The 11,197-nt window shown below is 45.5% G+C and overlaps 1 non-coding gene across 1 annotated transcript; it reads right to left on the bottom strand.

Moving 5' to 3' along the window:
- Positions 1-2: 2 nt before the first annotated feature.
- Positions 3-76, bottom strand: trnat-agu (transfer RNA threonine (anticodon AGU)). Its single transcript has one exon. It is a non-coding gene; the product is annotated as a tRNA-Thr (tRNA).
- Positions 77-11,197: the final 11,121 nt, after the last annotated feature.

Raw genomic sequence — 11,197 nt, 5'->3', positions numbered from 1 at the left:
TAAGGCTCTGCTGGGAATTGAACCCAGGATTTCCTGTTTACTAAACAGGTGCTTTAACTAACTAAGCTACAGAGCCAGATCACGAATGTGCGTGCAATTGAAATCAGAGGAAGGCCTTGTGGATAGTGGGCAGGCTTTGGCGAGTCAAGAGCTGAGTTCGTCACGGCAGTGTTCCCAGCCTCTGACTCGCTCTTGTAGTTGTAGCTGTAGTTGCAATTGTAATCGGCAATCGTCCGTCTCGGAAGACGATGGGCTACACCCGGGGTGTACGTCACTTCTGTGTGAAACATCGTTTGTTGTGGCTGGAGAGGACGACTCGTGAGTGACGATCCCTTCCTCAGCTGGTACAGATGAATATCATTGGCCCGAGGTCGACGGATAATTTTTCCTTCCTCTGAGCTCTCTTTCCCACCATCTGGTCATTTCTTTTGTCCTCTGCTTTTCCCATGGTCTTCCTGAATGCCTTTCTCCAGGAATTCCAGTCAGCAGGAAGGACTTCCCATGCATCGACTCCAATCCCAGTCAGCTTGAGATCTCGCTTTGCAGATGTCCTTGTATCACAGACGTGGGTGACCTGTTGGTCTCGTGCTGATAGCAAGCTCACCAAAGAGCATGTCTTTGGCAAAGCGACCGTCATCCATTCAGCACACATGACCCAGTCAACAGAGTCACTGCTGACTCAAGAGGGCAAACATGCTGCAGATCCCTGCACGCTGGTGTACTTCTGCATTCGGCACTCTGTCCTGCCAGGAGATGCCCAATATCCATCTGAGACAGCGGAGGTGGAAGCTGTTCAGCTGCTTTTCTTGGCTTGCATAAGTTGTTGATGCTTCTCTACTATAAAGGAGGGTGCTGAGAACACAAGCCTGGTACACGCGGAGTTTTGAATTTTCGATCAGTTTGCTGTCGGTTCACACTCGTCTTCTCAACTTTGACATGACAGCTGCAGCATTGACAATCCTGGTGCTGATTTCAGTATCAAGGGCCAGATTGCTGGTGATTGTTGATCGAAGGTCTGTGAAGCTGTTGACAACCTCCAAAGTGAGGCTGTCGATGTTGATGGAAGGTGGAGTCTCTACGTCCTGGCCCATAACTTTGATCTTCCTGATGCTGATCGTCAGTCCAAACTCCTTGCAGGCCAGGGAGAACCGATATACAAGCTGCTGTTAATGAACTTCATTATGGGATGTCAGCACAGCGTCATCAGCAAACAGCAACTCACAGACCAAGAACTGACTCATTTTGGTCTTGGTGCGCAGTCTTGCCAAGATGAACAGCTTGTCATCAGCTCTGGTATGCAGGTGGACACCCCCATCTGAGTCACTGAAAGTTTAAAATAGCAGCATGGAGAAGAATATGCCAATTGTAAAGGATGTGAGCTGTGAGGAGGTTACAAGGAGGCTTCCAGGGGACTTGGACAGGATAAGTGAATGAAATGACAGATGGAATATGATGTGAATAAGTGTGAAGTTATCCATTTTGGTAGAATAAACAGAAAGACAGAATATTTCTTAAATGGTGAGAGGTTGGGAAGTGTTGATGTCCAAAGGGACCTGGGTGTCCTTGTTCATGAGACACTAAAAGCTCGCATGCAGGTGCAGCAATCAATTAGGAAGGCAAATGGTATGTTGGCCTTAACACGAGGGGTCATGAGTACAGGAATAAAGATGTCTTGCTGCAATTGTATAGAGCCTTGGTGAGATCGTGCTGGAGTATTGTGCACAGTTTTGGTTTCCTTATCTAAGGAAGGATATACTTGCCACAGAGGGAGTGCAACGGAGGGTCACCAGACTAATCCCTGGGATGGTGGGATTGTCTTCTGAGGAAACTGGGCTTGTATTCCTTAAAGTTTCATTTAAAAGGCCATTTAAAACTGAGATAGGGTGGAATTTCTTCACTCAGAGGGTGGTGAATCTTTGGAATTCTCTACCTCAGGGGTTTGTGAAAGTTCAATCATTGAGCATGTTCAGGACAGAAATTGATAGAAATCTTGATACTCATGACATCAAGGGATATGGGGAGAGCGCGGGAAAGTGGTGTTGAGGCAGATGATCATCAAGGATGTAATTGAATGACAGATCAGGCTCGACAGGGTAAACTGCCTCCTCCTACGTTCCGAAGAGAGTTTGCACCAGGACACAGCCCTGTTTTACCCCACTGCTGATCGTGAAAGTGTCTGATGTTGCTCCATTGTAACTGACGGAACTGTGCATGTTCTCGTGGAAAGAAGAGATGACGCCCAAGAGTTCAGGAGGGCAGCCTAGTTTCCACAGCAGTTTGAAGAGTCCGTCTCTGCAAACAAGATCGAAGGCCTTGGTGATGTCTAAAAAGACAATGTAGAGTGGTCTGTACTGTTCACAGTACTTCTCCTGTAACTGCCGAAGTGAGAAAATCATGTCGACTGTCGATCTACCAGCTCTGAAGCTGCACTGAGACTCAGGATAGATGTGATGTCAGGGTCTGCAATCTGGTCAGAGCAATGCGAGCAAAGACCTTCCCCACAATACTTAGCAAGCAGATGCCTCGCTAATTGCTGCAGTCACTGCGATCGCCTTTATTGTTGCACAAGGTGACAATGTTTGCATCACGCATGTTGAGAGGTGCAGATCTCCCCTTCCAACAGAGACACAGAAGTTCATGGGGATGCTGCAGCAGAGCTGCTTTTCCACTTTTGATGATTCCAGGTGGAATATCATCATTTCCCAGGGCTTTACCACTGGCAAGACGGTCAATGGCGTTGTTGAGCTCTATGGTGGTGTCGCTGTCCAGCTCCTCCATGACAGGGAAGTCTGGAATGGTGCTGAGAGCTACTTCAATGACAATGTTCTCCGTTATGTAGAGTTCAAGGTAATGCTCCACTCACCTTTCCATCTGCTTGTTAGGTTCAGTGATGATCACCCCTGTCTTTGTCTTCAAAGGTGTTGATTTAGTTACTGCTGCTCCCATTGCTTTCATAATTTTTTTTTTATTCATTCATGTGATGTGATCATCACTGGCTAAGCCAGCATTTATTGCCCATCCCTCATTTCCCATGAGAAGGTGGTGGTGAGCTGCCTTCTTGAACCGCTGCAGTCTGTGTGAGGTAGGTACACCCACAGTGCTGTTAGGAAGGGAGTTCCAGGATTTTGACCCAGCAACAGTGAAGGAAAGGCCAAGTCACGATAGTGTGTGGCTTGGAGGGGAACTTGCAGGTGGTGGTGTTCCCATGAATTTGCTGCCCTTGTCCTTCTAGTTGGTAGAGGTTGCGGTTATGGAAGGTGCTGTCTAAGGAACCTTGGTGTGTTGAATTCCTTCATATGTCCCTCTAGCATCCCCCAGATTCTGTGGCAGTTTGTATGCTGTTGCAGAGTTTTAACCAGTATTGATTGGTGCAGTGCTGAGCAGTCTGCAGAGACTTGTTTCTGGCAGCTCTGAGAGCGTCGAGAGTTTGTTTGCTGGTGACTTGTTTGTAGTTCATGAGGACTCTCTTCTTAGTTGCAGTAACTGACTCCATTTCAGTCCAATAAGCCTCAAACCAGTGAGCATTCCTCCCATCTCTTTTCCTATACACAGCGAGTGCAGAGTTATAGATGGTGGCGTGCAGATGATTCCACTTTGATACCACACTGAGGCCTTGGGCGTTTTCTGAAAGAGCCTGATCGAGGATGTTGAGGAACTCCTGGGTCCTTTCTGGATCAGTGGTTCGGCAAGTGTTGATCCGAGAACGACCTTTCTTCTTGGATGGGTGAAGCTTTCTTGGCTGAAGCCTGACCTTGCTACACACCAGGGAGTGGTCAGTGTCTCAGTCAGCGCTATGATAGCTGCGTGTGATGAGGACACTGCTGAGGGTGGTACGTCTGGTGATGATAAGGTCTAGCTGGTGCCAGTGGCATGATCTCGGATGTCTCCAGGACACCTTGTGGCACAGCTTGACCTGGAAATAGCTGTTCGTCACACAGAGTCCATGGTGACAGCATAGCTCCAGAAACCTCCGTCCATTTTCGTTCATCTTTCTAATCCCCTGGTGCCCTATGCTCGTTGGCCAAGCTGTAGTCAGTACCCAAGCTTGCGTCGAAATCCCCGAGAAGATACAGTCCCTCAGTGCTGGGAATTCTACTGATGGCAGTGTCAAGTGTCTCATAGAAGTGAACCTTGACATCTGGGGTGGAGGTGAGTGTCGGCACATAGATGCACATGAGATTAACTGGGCCCGCGCTTGTTGACAAGTGAAGAGTAAGAAGTCTCTCTGAGCCTACTGTGGGTGGTTCACTCATCACAAGTAGCATGTTATTTACTGTGAAACCCACTCCATGCTCACGAGTTGCCTCTTGGGCTTTCCCCTGCCAGAAGAAGGTGTAGTGTTTCTCTTTGAGGGATCCACTTTGAATGAGTCTAGTTTCTTGCAGCACAGCAATGTCCACATTGAGCCTTGTGAGTTCCTTGTCAATCACAGCTGTCTTGTGTGTGCTATCAACCTGCAGAAGGTTGTCGGTAAGGCCAGGACACATGGTTCTTACATTCCAGCTTGTGATGCGAAGCACTGGTGTCTTCTTTGTTGAGTTTGTCTTGCCTGGTGCATAGATTATCAATCCGCCAGTTGAGAGATATCTCTCGAAGCCGCAAGCACCCATTGAAGCAAGTAGGTCGTGGCAGGACAGCACCTAACTGACGGGGGGCTGCACAGCTTGGAGTAGGTGGTAGTTATCCATTGAGACGCGATGATCTCTCCCACTGTCAAAAGTAGCCCCTGGTGCTCATACTCTACACCAATTGAGTGAGAGTTTATAATCGGTAACTGTTTCTTCCCATGTTTTGCTAATGTTTAACCATGAAGCTGGAGTGTCCTCTCCAGGGCACAGGCCTGGGCAAATAGTATGGAGACACTGAGCATCAGGACCCCCTCTCAGCATTGCTAGTATTGTCCAAAGGAAAGGAAAAAAACAGTACTATTTGGTACCAGCTCTGCTGTAGGAGTTGCTGGAAAACTACCTGATAAGTAACAGGTATGGGACTCCACTCCGGATTTACTGTCCAGGTTTACTCCCTAAGCCTTCTTCTCTCTCAAGACACCCACAGGGAAGTGAGACTTTTTGCCCATAGATGGGGCTCTGTTTCTTGGCATCAGGATGGAACCACACGCCAGTGGGCCTGCATGACATGCACAAGGATATCACACACTGCCCCATTCCTGTGACAGCTCAGAGAGATACTCTGATGATAATATACCCCACAGGAAAATCATAAACAGCCCCCTCCCTAGGACAGCTCAGGGTCAGACACTGCACACACTGCAACAACAGTGACATTACTGTATTAGTCCCTCCATTCTGAAAAACAAGGATTCACCCGACTTTATGCTTTCCGTCTCTCAGCCAATCTTGTATCCACGCTGCCACTGCCTCTTTAATCCCATCTGCTCAAATTTTGTTAACAAGTCTATTTTATGGTACTTTTTCAAACACAATTTTGAAGTGCAGACACACACCATCAACCTCACCACCCTGGTCAACTCTCTCTGAAACCTCATCAAAGAAATTAATTCATTAATTAATTCATACACAATCTTCTGTGAACCAATCTGTGCTGGCTGTCATTTATTAGCCCATGTTCTACCAAGTGCCAGTTAATTTTCTCCTGGATAATTGTCTCTAAAAGTTTCCCCACCACTGACATTAGACTAACTGGTCTGTAGTTCCTGGGTTTATCTCTCTTTTTAAACAGGGCTGTAAAATTAGCAATCCTTGCAGACTTATCTTTCAGTTCTGGAAAGTCTATTGTGGACAATCTCTTTGGGCATGACTTTAACCAATTAAAGCAACAGGATACTTGATTAATAAGTCCAGAACTTTTATTGAGAGTAAAATAGTACTTAATAATTGGAAGTAAAATTATCTTGAACAAACTTGGGGAATATAACTTTACAGCTCCAGCAGGTGTGTGGACTAGTCGAGCTTGGTCTCAGAGTGCCACGGTCCTCTTTGTCCAGCCTAGATCCCTCATCAGGTGGAGAACTTGGTCGATGATCTGAGCCTTTACCCCTGAGATCTTCTCGTGTTCCTGCACACTGAAACCTGACAAGATCCCTACTTTTAACCCCTGGATGGCCATCACACCACCTTGTAAAATAATAATTGGTCTGAGCTGTTGCTAGGTACATTTAATTGATGATGTCTTCCACTAACAGCCAACTGTCCTCAGAATCTCAGACATGAGTACAATGGAGTGGTTTCACACTGTCTCCCAATCTGATCTGAAACAAGTTTCCTATTCATTAAATCGAGACTCTTGAAAATGATGGAAATACTCAGCAGGTCTGGCAGCATCTGTGGAGAGAGAAAAAGAGTTAACGTTTCAGATCTGTGATCTTTCATCAGAACTGGGCTGAAGTTGTCTGAGGGACTGAGATTGTGGAATCAATTTCAGGGTCAAAAACATTGTACTCTGTAAGGATAGGAAGATGGTGATTATTAAGTATAGTGCAAGAATATAGATGCTTTTACATTATTTGAATCAACATTGATTTAAACTTTGTGCTCACGAAACCTATCTTTTGATCACAATGACATTGATAACAATGGAAAAAGCAACACATGCATTTCACGACCACATGACTTTGTAAAGCCTTTTACAGCCAATGAAGTACTTTCCAAGTGTAGTCACTGTACAGTACAATACAATACCCTACAATAAGGATATTTCACATTCGAGTCACGCAAGTCCCAGGCAAAGACCTTCTGAAACAAGAGAGAATCTAACCATCTCCCCTTGACATTCAACAGCATTACGAGTGCTGAATCCCCCACTATGAACATCCTGGGGGTTACCATTGACCAGAAACTGAACTGCAGTAGTCATATAAATATCATGGCTACAAGAGCAGGTCAGACAGTAGGAATCCTGCGGCGAGTAACTCACCTCCTGACTCCCCAAAGCCTGTCCCCTATCTGCAAGGCACAAGTCAGGAGTGTGATGCAATACTCTCCATTGCCTGGATAGGTGCAGCTCCAACAACACTCAAGAAGCTCAACGTCATCCAGGACAAAGCAGCACACTTGATTGGCACCTCATTCACTATATTCACTCTCTCCATCACCAACGCACAGTGGTAGCAGTGTGTACCATCCACAAGATGCACTGCAGCAAGGCAGCAAGCCTCCTTACACAGCACCTTCCAAACCCATGACTTCTACAACCTAGAAGGACAAGGGCAGCAGATGCATGGGAACACCATCACCTGCAAGTTCCCCTCTGAGCCACACACCATCCTGGAATTGGAACTATATCACCGTTCCTTCACTGTGGCTGGGTCAAAATCCTGGAACTCCCTTCCTAACAGCACCACATCGACTGCAGTGGTTCAAGAAGGCAGCTCACCACCACCTTCTCGAGGGAATTAGGGATGGGCAATAAGTGCAATAAATAAAAATAAAATCAATAAAAAATGACAATATCCTGTAATCCCCAAAAGTAGAAAATCCATATGAAAATGAAAATATAATAAAACACAGTCAGCATGGATTTCACAAAGAAAGACTTGATTAAACTTATCTTTGAAGAATCAACAGCAAGAGTAATACAGCAGATGTAGAAGAGTTTAAGTTAATAAAGCCTCATCCTTTTAAGTGCTTGAACCAACAAATTGTGGGTTAACAAACAAGAACACTAACTGACAGAGCTGGGTGTTGTGCTTTCTAGATTACCCGACAGCAGGGTGTCAATGAGTTAAATCTTCAGGTTGCTGCAATCAGAATAGCCATTGTCCACGATCAGTTTTACTGTTACAAATAAAGGGTGGAACATTCATTGTGAATCTATAGAAACAGTCTGGTCCTGCACACTGCAGACACATCCACGTCATCACCAACCAGCTCTCCTGTAATAGATGCAGTTATTTGACTTTTCCCCATTAGCTCCATGGAATTAATTTTGAAAGATTTTAAATTCCAAGAAGCTTTGTGAATATTCAGCCCTTGAGAAGAAATCATTCCCTGGCCACAGTGGAGAGAGCATTGAAAATAAAAAAGTAGACTATCAGGTAACACAGAGAATGCTCATCAGCTAATCTATAATTCCTTAGTTTTCTTACTTTTGCTCTTATTATTCGGTTTTTCATCCTTTTCAGTTCCTGACTCCGGATATTATTGTGATTAAATGTGAAAAGATACACTGTGTCTCAGCCCCGGTATATTGACTCTTTCTCTGTGCAGTGTTGTGTGCACTCAGATACTGACAGTGTCTCTCCCTCCCTCAACTTTCCAGCCCTGACGGTGCAGAAAGCGCTGCTCAAAGTTACACATTCTGACTGTTTGCAGTTGATTAGTGAGAGATTATTAACGTATCCTTCTGCAGCGCTGCCTCGGTTAAGAACAGCAGATCGAAGTCACATTTCAGATACAGAAACAGACGCATCAATTATTCACTCTTTCCCAGAGTGAGTGAGGTCGGGACAAGCAGCAACATTCCGGACCCACACTCTGCAATTACCCAGCACCAGCGGAAAGCAGTGAAAACAGATTCAATCTGTGGGTTAATGTCCATTACAGGGATGCAAGATTCCACGGCCCAGGATAAACATCCCCATACACCGAGAACAAGCTCAGGAAAACCCGGGGGAGTTAATATCCCAATCACTGAGCATTCCAGTAACATTGAACAAGTTCCTGAACTGAGTGAACCTTTCAAAGGACAGAAGTGATGACGAGGTCAAAAAGGTCTGAACAGTTGAGGTGACTGAGCGGTTTCAGCTTCTCTGTTCAGGTTGCAGCTTTCACTGGAGGCATGTGTTTAAATCCCACTTCTGACAACTTGATTTTCAGTTACTTTGCAGAGCTTCCTTGAAGGTTTGAGGTAGAGTAAATACTGAGGAACTGTTTCTAACTGCTGAACGGTCAGTAACCGAAGGTTACAGATTTAAAGTGACTCACAAAACCAGAAGGAACATGAGGAAAAATTCCTTTCTGCAACGTGTGGTTAGGATTTCAGTTATGTGGATAGATTGGAGAAGCTGGGGTTGTTCTCCTTCGAGAGAAGATTTGATAGAGGTGTTCACAATCATGAGGGGTCGTGACAGATCCGATAGAGAGAAACTGTTGGTAGAAGGATTGAGACTCAGGTAAAAGCTGTGGCTCAGTTGGTCACACTCACCTCGAAATCACAAGCTTCTGGGTTCAGATTGCACAGCTGACACTCCAGTGCAGCACTGAGGGTTTTGAAGGTGCTGCCTTTCAGGTGTGATGTTAAACCAAGACCTGGTCTGCATGTTTGGGTGAATGTAAAAGATCCCATGCTGCAATTTCAAACAAGTGAAGAGCAATTCTCCCTGGTGTTGTGATCAATATTTGCCCCTCAATCAGATCAGTTGGTCATTATCACATTGCTGTTTGTGGGTATTAGCTGCTGCATTTCTGACATTCCAACAGTGATTACACTTCAAAAGTATTTCATTGTTTACAAAGTGCTTTGATATATCCAGTCGTCAGGAAAGGTGCTCTCTAAATGCAAGTCTTTTCTTTCTTTATCACAACACATTGCAGTGTAAAAAATGGTTCCTCATGTCACCTCTGGTTCTTCTGCCAATCACCTGATATCTGTGTCCTCTGCTTACTGATCCTTTTACCACTGGAAACAGTTTCTCCTTATTTAAACTATTGAAAACCTCCATGATTTTGAACAAATGTGTCAAATCTTTTCTGAATTTTATCTGCTGCAAGGAGAACAACCCCAGCTTCTCCAATCTCTCCACATAACTGAAATCCCTCACCCTGCTACCATTGTGGTAAATCTCTTTTTTATTCTTTACTGGGTTGTGGGCACTGCTGACACAATGTGATTCCTATCAACGGAGCGGCCTGCTGACATCATCAGAGAGCGCCAAGCTGCGCATAGGCACAGCTACATCTTGCCAGGGTTAAGTGGCACATGCACAGGATGATGTCATGGCTCAGCACCAACATCATCGCAAATCATCACCTGGTCCATCTTCGCACATGCACGCTAAAGCGTCATCGGGTATCCAGCCTCTCACTCAGCTGAAGGAAGCGGCTGAATGGGAGACTTTGAGGTTGGAGCTCTCCCCACTCGGCCTTGACGCTTCTTCTCCTCAGCTGCTCGCTCTCGACCTCGCTGCTCCCCTGGCCGATTGTTCCCTGTTCGCGTCACCCAGCTCTCCTGCCACTCGCTCCCAGCCCCCCAACCCCCACTCCAGCCATTAGCTCTATGCCGTGCCACTTTCCTCCTCTTGGTCACTCGTTCTTCACTCCTACGTCACGCTTTATGAGAGGCATAGATAGTGTAGATAGCCAGACTCTGTTTCCCATGGTAGGGGTGACTAAAACTAGAGGGCATAGATTTAAGCTAAGAGGGAGGAGGTTTAAAGGGGGTCAAAGGGGTAAATTTTTCACAGAAAGAATAGTGGGTATCTGGAATGAGCTGCCTGGTGGAGGCAGGAACAGTAGTCACATTTAAGAGGCATCTGGACAGGTACTTGAATGAGCAAGGCATGGAGGGATATGGAATAAATGCAGGCGGGTCGGATTAGTATAGATAGGCATTATGGTCGGCATGGACGCGGTGGGCCAAAGGGCCTGGTTCTATGCTGTACGACTTTATGACTCTCTGTGACTCCTGTTAATTGTTTAATTATCCACCACCATTCAGGACTGGATGCGGCAGGACTGCAGAGCTTTGATCTGATCTGTTGATTGTGAGATTGCTGAGCTCTGTCTATTGCATGCTGCTTCCGCTATATGACATGCAAGTAATTCTGTGTTGTAGCTTCACCAGGTTGACACCTCATTTTTAGGTCTGCTTGGTGCTGCTCCTGACATGCCCTCCTGCACACTTCATTGAACCACTATTGCTCCCTTGGCTTGATGGTAATGGTAGAGTGAGGGATATGCCAGGCCATGAGGTAACATATTGTGTTTAAATACAATTCTGCTGCTGCTGATGGCCCACAGTGCCTCATGGATGCCCAGTTTTGAGCTGCCAGATCTGTTCATTTCTTCCCTCGGACATAATTGAAAAAAAAAAATTCTGAAGAAATGCATGAACTAAATAAAAATGAGAGAGAAATAAATACTGACAAAATAGATGGCAGCATTTGGAAGGTAAAAAGATTTCAGATTTATTATTGATGAGTGAGAGGAATTTCTTACACTTTGGGGCTTCTGTAAGTGGATTTACTGTATCAGAGTAGAAGTACTGTTTCAGGCCTTGT

This window comes from Heterodontus francisci, unplaced genomic scaffold (assembly GCF_036365525.1).
Source record: "Heterodontus francisci isolate sHetFra1 unplaced genomic scaffold, sHetFra1.hap1 HAP1_SCAFFOLD_43, whole genome shotgun sequence".
Taxonomy (NCBI): Eukaryota; Metazoa; Chordata; class Chondrichthyes; order Heterodontiformes; family Heterodontidae; genus Heterodontus; species Heterodontus francisci.
The sequence above is the reverse complement of the archived record's forward strand: the minus strand, read 5'-3'. Positions and strand labels throughout refer to the sequence as shown.